Source organism: Canis aureus, chromosome 1, assembly GCF_053574225.1.
Source record: "Canis aureus isolate CA01 chromosome 1, VMU_Caureus_v.1.0, whole genome shotgun sequence".
Taxonomy (NCBI): Eukaryota; Metazoa; Chordata; class Mammalia; order Carnivora; family Canidae; genus Canis; species Canis aureus.
This window is the reverse complement of record NC_135611.1, coordinates 71,877,854-71,888,361: the sequence shown is the minus strand read 5'-3', so window position 1 is coordinate 71,888,361 and position 10,508 is coordinate 71,877,854. Positions and strand designations below refer to the sequence as shown.

The 10,508-nt window shown below is 49.2% G+C and overlaps 1 pseudogene; it reads left to right on the top strand.

The window, feature by feature from the left end:
• The first annotated feature begins 6,165 nt into the window (after window positions 1-6,165).
• LOC144322348 (metal transporter CNNM3 pseudogene) lies at window positions 6,166-8,877 on the top strand (annotated as a pseudogene).
• The last annotated feature ends 1,631 nt before the right edge of the window (window positions 8,878-10,508 follow it).

The window sequence follows — 10,508 nt, the reverse complement described above, 5'->3', positions numbered from 1 at the left end:
CCAGTGACTTCTGCTCATATCTTTTCAGTTAAAACTGGGTTATGTGACTATTCCTAAATGCAGAGAAAAGTGAGTGATTTCTGGGCCCAGAGCAGCCCAGATAAAGTCTCAGGCTGATGGTAAGGAGGAAGGAGTGAGTGGATATTAGATGGACACCAGCACCAGCAGGTCCTGCTAACTCACCATCTTTTGGAAATTGTGGACTTTCTTTCTTTCTTTCTTTTTTTCTTTTCTTTTCTTTCTTTCTTCCTTTCTTTCTTCCTTTCTTTCTTTCTTTTTTTTTATTTATTTATTTGAGAGAGAGAGAGAGCATGCACATGAGTGCACTAGTGGGAGAAAGGACAGAGGGAAGAATAGAACCATAATTCTATTCTTTGCTTCTGTAAGTTTGATTTTTTTTAGATAATAATGCATATTTGTCTGTGACTGGTCTATTTCACTTAGCATTACATAATAGATAACATCCAATGTTGTCACATGTACAGGATTTCCTCAATTTTTAGGGCTGAATAATATTCCACTGTAGGTATATGCCACTTTGTTTTGTCCATTCATCCATCAGTGGACATTTATGTTGTTTCCATATCTTAGTGTGAATAGTGCTGTAATGAACATGGCAATGTTACTATCTCTTCAAGATCTTGATTTCAATTCTTTTGGATAAACATCCAGAAGTGGGATTGTTGGATCATGTGGTAGTTCTTATTTTTAATCTTTTGAGGAACCTTCTGTTTTCCATAGCTGTGTACTCTTTTGCATTCCCACCCACAGGTTACAAAATAGCCCCCTTAACCCATTGTGGCTTTGGTTTGCATTTCTCCGATGAGTGATGTTGAGCATCTTTTCACATACTTGTTAGCTATTTGGATGTCTTCTTTGGAGAAACGTCTGTTCAAGTCCTTAACCCATTTTAAATTTATTTTTTATTTATTTTTAAAAGGATTTTATTTATTTATTTATTTATTTGTTTATTTATTTATTTATTTATTTAAATTTTTTAAATTTATTTGAGAGAATAGGGGAAAGGGGCAGAAGGAGAAGCAGACTTCCTGCTGAGCAGGGAGCCCGATGCAGGACTCAAATCCAGGACCCTGGGATCGTGTCCTGAGCTAAAGGCAGACACTTAACTGATTGAGCCACCCAGGCGCCCCTTGCCCATTTTTTAATGGGGTTATTAGAGTTTTTGTTTTTGAGTTATAGTTATGTATTTTGGAACTAAACCTCTTGTTGGATACATAATATGCAAATATTTCCTCCCATTCTGTAGGCTGCTTTTTTACTCCTTTAATTATTTCTTTTTTGTGCAGACATGTTTTAGTTTGATGTAGACTCACTTGTTTATTTCTGATTTTGTTGCCTGTGCTTTTGTCTTTTATCCATGAGATCATTGCCAAGGCCAATGTCATGAGCTTTCCCTTAGATGTCACTTTCAGGTTCAGACCTCAATTCCAGAGATGCTGTGACCTTGAGGTGCCATTTAAGGTGAAGGTGGTCAGTGGGATTTGAATCCCTTTGCTCCCTGCCCTAGGGACAGAAAACTGGCCTGAGTGGGGGGTCAGAGCTTGTGCCATAAAAATGACCAGAAGTAAGAAGGGTGCCTAAACCAGAAATGCAAAAGGGCTGAGGTAGGGTGAAACACCAGTATGCCAGAAAAGTCCAGGGGTCCCCAAATAGAAGGGGTAGGCTAAGCAAGGGGCCCTGGCCACCCAAGTTTAGGGTGGGTGGCCAAGGCAGGGCTTAGAGAGCCAAGCTGCTGTGCTAGAAGGCTCTGGGCTCAGGAGAAAAGGTGGGGGCCTCCAGTTCAGGTAAAGTTCCTGGGCCAGTAGTGATTCCATTTATGAATGTCTGATGGTGAATATCCACCTAGTGACTTATGCAAGTCTGCTATAGTTAATGTAGCCTTGACTTACAGAATTTTTGATGTTTAGAAGCTAGTATCATCTGCTTTGAAGTTACTTTAGCAAGGCTGTTGTGGGCACTCTCTAGATTTTTCAGAAGACTTTGATGTCATTCCACACTTGCTTCATAAACTGCCTGATACAGGAAGTCTCTGTTTTTCTGCCGAGGAAACTGATGTATAGAAGTTAGATCACTTGCTCAAGGCTCCGCAGCTGCCCAAGTTGGGGCTCTCCTTTCTCAAGGAAATAAGCATGACATTAATGCACAGTGATCCTATAGATACAGCTTATTACTTACAGACACAGCTATTCACAAAAAGACTGGGTTGACCAGAGGCTCTGTGGTCACAATGACTGGCCAAATCTGTTGTCAGGGACCCTCCCTCAGGGGCTCACCACAGCCCTCTCCTCAGGTGTAGGTGGCATCCTCCATCAGCTGCCAGGTGCTGAGATGCTGCTCTGGTTGTGAGGACTGTATGGTGGTGGCGGAGGCGATTGACTCTTGGTAGCTGAGCATAAAGCAAAGGATCCAGTGGAGACCATGAGGTTCTCTACTTCTGAAAATGAGAATAATGCCTAACTTGCATTAAATGTGAATATTAGAAAACATAATGCTATAAAGTCAATTTAGAAACTGAAAATGCTGCACAACTACAAGGCAATATCATAATAACTATTTTTGTTGTCAGTGTTAACAATAACACTAGTATTTATTGAGCTCATGTTATATGCCAGGCATTGAGCACAAGGTACACATGATGATCTTATTTAATCCACAGAATCACCTTGTGATATGGGTGTTTTTATCCCCATTTTTTTTATCCCCATTTTTATAGATGATGACACAGAGGCAGGGTTAAGTGACTTGTCCAAGGTCAAAGCTGGTAAATTATAGAGCTGGGCCTGAAACTCAATTCTGCTTAACTCTGAACCTTGTTCTCCTAGCTTATCTAAAAATGAGTATTTTGTATGGTTCCAGATCTTTCATTTTTCAGGTTGTCTTCATTGGATGCTTTTTTGATATACATTTTTAAAATTCATTGTGTATAACAAAAAATACTCCAAATATGGCCTTGACCATCAAAAGAGTACTATGGGATCATGACCTCCTTTGTTTGAGACATTAGGCTTTCATTAATACATCCCAACATTTTATTAGCTGTTTGAAAAAGTAGGTTGCACGAATACCTTATCTGGATCGAAGTCTCCTCAGTTCCCTAAGTCCTTTTCTCTTGAATTGTTGTTAAACTCGATCTCCTCTTCTCCAAACTTACACAAGTGAAACTGAATGTCAGTCTTCGATATGTTGCCTTGATTAAAGCTCTAGGCAGAGTGTGAACTCTTAAGGAATCATAAAATATTCTGCTGGGTGTTCTAAGCAAGATTCCTCAATGCTAAATATTATTAACTGGGTAAGTCATCTGAGTTTCCTTTTCAAGTTGCATTGCATCATAAGGGAACTGTTTTAAATAGACCACCCTGTACACAAACATTTTCATCTTAAAGCACTCAGGCACCACTTCTGTGTAGGAAGAGATTAGTTGTCCTCCCCACCTCACAGAGAAGACGACTTCACAGACAGCCCAAAGTGAGGGCTGCAGTGAGGTCCGGAGCTCCTGGTTCTCTTCCTGCTTCATTTCCAGAGGGCTAGATTGTATCTCCTCATAAAAGGGAAAATTTAGCAGGAGGAGAGAAAAGGGGCTGAGCGACCCAACCAGTTTTCCAGCGAATTAAAAGCAGGTTGTTCATAAAGCAAAGGAGATTCTTTAAAATGGGGTTAGAAAAAGGAGGACAGATGGGGTAAGAAATTGAGTTAAAATATTTTAAATGCTACTTTTAACAAGACAGGGCAAAACCAGAATGAATTCCAAACAGTTTCCTGGAGGGAGAAAGATTGTGATCCTAGAATATGTATGATGATGAGGTAGAGAGAAACAAGGGTCTTGGCTTACAGAAAATGAGTGAGCTGTGCAGGGATTCTAGTTAACTGGTTGATTTGCAGACAAATAAGAACAATATGAATTTCACTGTTTGGAGGAGAGGGAAATTTCTTCTTAGGAAAACAAAACAAAGCAAATCTTTACCTCCCGGTGCATATTTTCCTTCTCTGCAGTGATGAAAGTGTTTGCACTAATTTTCCAAGGAGACCAGAAAATATGTATGGTCTGTTTTGTCTCCAGTGGCATCCTGGGTCACTGAGCACCGTCATTCAATGCGATTTGTTGATGGATAGATGGAAGAATCAAACCTTTCAGCATTTGGGAAAAAAATAACCAGAACCCAGCATCTATAGGAGCCCCCATTAAAAATAATTTGAAATGTTAAATCTAAAAGTTACAGAAAACGCCATGCCACAAGAGGAAGCACACTGTCACTGGGAGAAGATGAGCCAGATCCATTTTGTCTGTGTTGGATAAGATCATGTTTCTAGAAGCTGAGTGACAAAAACAGTGTTCCATGTGGTGTTTGAATGGACCAGATTCAGGAGCTCCATGTCAATTGTGTGCAGAAAGAAAGGCCCAAACTTCTAACCAGGGTTGCCCAGAGAACTGGTGGGGTGGAGGGGGGAGGGGCGGAGGAGGAGCAGAGGCTTGGAGGGGAAAATTCTCCACCAGCTCATTCCCAGATGAAAGCAGAAAGGGGACACATCCGGACACAACCTCCAGTTCCCAAGGGAACCAGAGGCAGCCTGAGCTTTCCCCTCAGCGCCTCTTGGGTCATTGAATGCAGTGGTCTCTTCCCTGTGGCTGGGACCCGGCATGGTGTGCCACACCTTGAAAGTCTTGTCTGGTTGCATCCATCCTTCACTGCAGGCCCCAACTGGCAACCTCTCTGAGCCAGGCCGAGCCCATTTCCCTGACCCTACATAAGATGTTCAGAGCAAAGTGGGTGAAGCCAGATGACGGAATGGGAACGAATGTTTCTTGAGTCCCTGCCACATGCCAGGCCTGTGCTAAATGCTTTCCAGCAATTCTCTCATTTATCCTCATTTTACACAGTAGGATATGAAAGCTCAGAGACAGTAAATAATTTGAAGAAGTCAGATGTCACATCAGTGGTATAACAGGATGGTAGCCTGCTTCTGAGTCACATCTTCAGGAACCCAGAGAATGGCTTTGGCCCAGAAAAACACCAGCCCTGAGCCTTAGGAAGTAAGCCAAAGCTTCAGCTATGATGTTTTCATTTCTACACTGAGAGGGATGATATTCTCAGGCCTAAAAACCTTAAGTGCCGATTCCTTTAGCATGAAAGGAGAGGCCGAAGTCTGAAATTCAGCTGTATCCCAGGATGACATCCCAGGGAGCAGGCTCTGAGGGATTTGCATGGTGGAGTTCTGCTGGGGAGTCCTCTCAGGATCTACATCCATGGAGGGGATCCTCCAAGCAAGATTGGGTAGAGGGAGAAGCTGAGCAGCCAGGCAATCTCAACAAAGGCCTTAGCCAACCCCCAGACAGCTCGGGAGTGGAAAGGGTTCTCAGAGGGCTGAGCTTTCATACCTTGGGCCCAACAGTCATTGGATGCAAGGCATTCCAGGAAAGGGGCATGAATTTGGGAAAAGTGTCTCTTCTGAGCCAGAGGCAGATCATAGGAAAGTATTCCCTTAAGGGCTGTTGGCGGCCAACACTCAGTATAGCTGAGGGAAGCAGGGCTTTAGCTGAGGGAATGAATCATCACCTCAGGGTGGTGACTCTAGGTAACACATCCACTGCACAACTATATAAAAATACTGAAACCAACAGGCTGCAGATGAGACATGTGGAACAAGACCAATAAACGGGTATTTAAAGTATCCCTCAGTTGAGAGATACACGGTCTTCACATATTAATATTTCTAAAATCAGGATGCATCTTGCAATTCATGCCAAAGCAGGCTTGCCAATCATTGCAGCCCAGAGCAACCATGCCTGCCCCAAAGTTGTTAGTAAATTGATAACGGGTACTAGAATAGGTGATCTTAGAACTGAGGAAATACTGTATTTAGTGTATTGGCTCATGGAGGTACAGGGATCTTCCAGTCTGTAAATTGCCTAGGGAGAGGGTGTGGGACCCAGGAAATTTAACAAAAATCCCCTACCCCTGGACAAGCAGAGCAGGACTGACTCCATTTTGTGCTGTACCCGCCTTGTGCTGACCTGCTTAGGGCACTGCCCCACCCTAGTCAAGACCAGGGCATACCCTAATCGGAAATCCGCTCAGTGATAGGCCAGTTCAAATGGATACTTTAGGGTAAAATGTAATTCAATCGGCCACCTGCTTGTGGACCGACATGACTGTGCAACTTTCTGCGTACCCCATTGGCCACTGGTCCCTATAAAGCTGCTATGCCTCTTGGTCTCAGGGTCCAAGTCCCTGCTCCCCAGTGTCGAGTTTACTTGGACCCAAGCTCGAGCTTGTAAGTAAACCGTCGTGTGTTTGCATCGGTGTCGGCTCCTTGGTGGTTTCTCGGATTCGCGATCTTGGGCACAACATTTGGGGGCTCCTCCGGGATCCGAGGGACCCCCAGGACCCTATCCGGAGGGTTTCACGCGTGGTGAGTGCACTCAACTTTTTCCACCTTTTGCGCGCATATTCTCTGAGAGCTCTAACCTGTAGGAATTCCAATCTGTATTAGGTCGGCATTGGCTTAGGCGGACGCGCTGGCGGGCCGTCGACCGGGGGTCTTGAGGAGTCGTCCCTTGCCCCTGCCTGGAGGACGGGGGTCCTCATCTGTAGGAGGACGGGGTCCTCGTCTATGAGGAGGGCCGGCTGCCAGCCCTTCGGGTTACTTTCTGTTTTGTCTCCGCGGCCGCCCTGGAACGTTTGTCTGTTACCGTGTTCTTGTTACCTGTTTTGCGCGCTGGTCTGTGTTACTGTGTCTTTGTTAACTGTCATAACTATTTCCAGAAGGAGAGGGGGCAGCAGGCGATGGCGGCGGGGCGGCTCGTCTAGGCTGGTTGCCCGCGGCGCTGTGCCTGGGCATCGAGGGCTGGGCGTCTGTCTGGAGAAAGATGGAAATGCGGACGCGGGGTGGGCGCGTGGAGGAGAGGCGCGGGCCGCCGGAGGCCGCCTTCCGCCTGCGCCTCTTCCGCTCGGGCTTGGCCAACAGCTCCTGGTCCTGGGCGGCCCCGAGGGGGCGGGCTGCCCCGAGGGTGGGCGAGTGGCGCGGGCGAGTGGCGCGGGCGAGTGGCGCGGGCGAGTGGCGCGGGCGAGTGGCGCGGGCGAGTGGCGCGGGCGAGTGGCGCGCGCTACTGCGCCTGCGCGCCGAGGCGCTGCTGGCAGTGCGCGTGGAGCCGGGCGGTGCGGCCGCGGAGGAGGCGGCGCCGCGCTGGGCGCTCGGCCTGGGGGCGGCGGGGCTGCTGGCGCTGGCGGCGCTGGCGTGGGGCCTGCTGCTGAGCACGCTAGCGCTGGTGCCCGCCGAGGTGCAGGGGCTGCGCGAGAGCCGCACGGAGGCCGAGCGTGCAGAGGCGCGGCGCCTGGAGCCCGCGGGGTGCTGGGCCGGCTGCGCCCTGGGCGCGCTGTTGCTGCTGGCCAGCCTGGCGCAGGCGGTGCTGCTGTACCGCGCGGCCGGCCAGCACGCCGTGCCCGCTGTGCTGGGCAGCGCGGGGCTCGTGTTCCTCGTGGGCGAGGTGGTGCCGGCCGCCGTGAGTGGGCGCTGGCGCCGCGCGCGCTGCTGACCCTGCCGGTGGCGCTGCCCGTGGGCCAGCTGCTGGAGCTGGCGGCGCGGCCCGGGCGGCTGCCCGAGCGCGTGCTGGAGCTGGCCCGCGGCGGCGGCGACCTATAGCGACCTCAGCAAGGGCGTGCTGTGCTGTCAGACCGTGGAGGATGTGCTCACGCCGCTCGAGGACTGCTTCATGCTGGACTTCGGCGTCCTGGCCAGCATCATGCAGAGTGGCCACACGCGCATCCCGGTGTACGAGGGGGAGCGCTCCAACATCGTGGACATGCTGTACCTCAAGGACTTGGCCTTCGTGGATCCCGAGGACTGCACGCTGCTCAGCACCATCACCCGCTTTTACAACCATCCGCTCCACTTCGTCTTCAACGACCCCAAGCTGGACGCCGTCCTGGAGGAGTTCAAATGAGGGAAGTCTCACCTGGCCATCGCGCAGAAGGTGAACGAGGGTGAAGGTGACCCCTTCTACGAGGTGCTGGGCCTCGTCACCCTGGAGAACGTCATTGAGGAGATCATCAAGTCTGAGATCCTGGATGAGTCTGAGGACTACCGAGATGCCACCGTCAGGAAGAAGCCTGCTCCTCTGAGTGTCCCCCTCCGGCGAAAAGAGGAATTCTCCTTGTTCAAGGTGTCTGACGATGAATATAAAGTGAAAATCTCGCCTCAGCTGCTCTTGGCCACCCAGCGCTTCCTGTCTCGGGAGATGGATGTATTCAGCCCCCTGCGAATCTCCCAGAGGGTCCTGCTGCACCTCCCAGCGTCAACCAGGAAGTGAGGTTTGACGAGAGCAACCGTCTGGCTGCACACCATTACCTGTACCAGCGCAGCCAGCCGGTGGATTATTTCATTCTCATTCTGCAGGGCAGGGTTGAGGTGGAGATCGGGAAAGAGGGCCTGAAGTTCGAGAATGGAGCCTTCACCTACTACAGAGTGTCCACCTTGACAGCGCCGTCCTGGGTTCACCAGTCCCCAGTGTCCTCGCTCCAGTCCTTCTACCACGACCTGCAGCCATAGCCAGCTGATGGTGCTTGCTTGGCTGCATACTGTCCTGACTACACCGTGAGGGCCCTCTCCGACCTGCAGTTCATCAAGGTCATGCTGCTGCAGTACCTCAATGCACTCCTGGCCACTTGAGCCCAGACCAGTTGGGGGAGCAAGAGGGTGCCGGGGGATGGTTGGTGGTGGGCTTTCTACTTTGCCTTTTTCTCCTTATGCCCCCTTAGTGAGGGGTGGGAACTCTGGTGGCAACTCCAGGGTGGGGAGACAAGCCCCGGAGTCGGAAGAGCTGGGTTTGCTTCCCCGCCTAGCCACCAGCTGGCCGAGTGACCTTAGGCAAATCACTCTGTAATTTGCGCCTCAGTTTCCTACTCTGCCTATCAATGTTTGTGAAGTATAAAGCGTTGGTATGTACGTAAGGGATGATTATTGTTTGCAAATGGGTTTTTTTTTTTTTTGAGTTGTATGAAAAGTTAGCAATTGCCCAGTTCTTGGATTTTGAACCTGGGAACCTTGGATTGAAGTTGGAGATCCCCCTAAACTCCTTGAAATTGTATGCAGAAATAGTGGAAGTGTGAATTTTTGGGGAATGAGGATCCATCACCAGCAAGTTTTTTTTTTTCCAGCAAGTTTTCAAAGGGGGCTGTGACCCAGAACAGTTAAGAACTATGATTCTTTTACTAAGATGGCCAAAATGCTTCTTTGATAATTGTCAGCTGCTTTTCTCAAATTCCATACCATTGTCCAGCAAACACTATAGAAATGTTTGAACAGTTGGATTTCAAACACTTTCATTTTTTGGGGTGGTGCTTACCAATGGTACAGCTCTAAGCAAGTGAACATAAACACATGTAAGTGTATTTTGCCTGGTTAGGAGTTTATCTGTTTTGCTATTCCATACAAATGTCTGAGAGGCAACAGTGTCCGATGAAAGCAAATTGTTTGGAAACCATGCCTTTCTCCTTGGCTTTGCTATGCCGTAATCCCTTGTTTTCCATACTTGGAATCCTACTTCCATCCATATTGTTGGACTATCTGACGTGAAGCTACGAGAGCTATGGCCTAGCCCCCTTTCCGCAGGCCGATTGCCCCCTGCAGACTGATCTGTGGAGTGCAGGGCTCCTGGGGCCGGGTATATGGGAGCACGTAAGCACTTGGCAGTCCGTTTGCCCCGACCCCATGTTCCCTGTGGCAGCGGAACCCACAGGCTTCAGGAAGAGCAGTTGTACTTGCTGGCTTTGCTGATGCAAACGACCCTTCTTTCGTGTATCTGGTATCCCCATTCCGTTCCTGTACATGACATGCCTCTTCTGAATTTGGTGTCCTGGCCTCTTTAGCAGCCTGCTCCCTTTGTGCTGGCCTGATCAAGGCATTTCTGATGTCCTTCTTCAAAAAGTGGAACGTTGAAGCCAAATCTCGTGCAGTTTGAATGTTGAGATTCCCAAAAGGAAGCGATGCAGAGAGTAGTTTTCTCCAACTTCGGCTCTCAAGGCCTCCTGGGAGAGCTTCTCACAGAACCACGTTGCCTCCAGCCGTTCCTCCGTGCTTCTGATTAGCTTCAGAGCCTGGGCAAGGTATGAACGTGTGACCATCTTGCAAGAAGGGAACCGAGGATCGCAAACACCTAATTTTCTTCAGGCCACACCGCCAGTTGGCGGCAGGGCTGGGCATGGCTCGGCAGGGGTACGCCACGCTCCCTGAGGTCTCCTAGAATGATGAGGAAGACTCACGTCGCCTACTGTGGTGCCCCCAAGTACAGGATGGCCGAAGGCCCTGTGGATTGCCTGTGACACGTTTCTCTTCGGGGGCCAGGTGTACAACTAGGCCCGGTGCCGCGGTGCTGGCAACTGAGGGTCTGAAAGGACTTTGCTTAGGCCACAGGATAAAGAAGTGTCAGACGTCTGAGTGGAACCTGGAGAGCTGGGACCCAGAACCCAAGCTCCTGGGCGGGATGGAGTGGA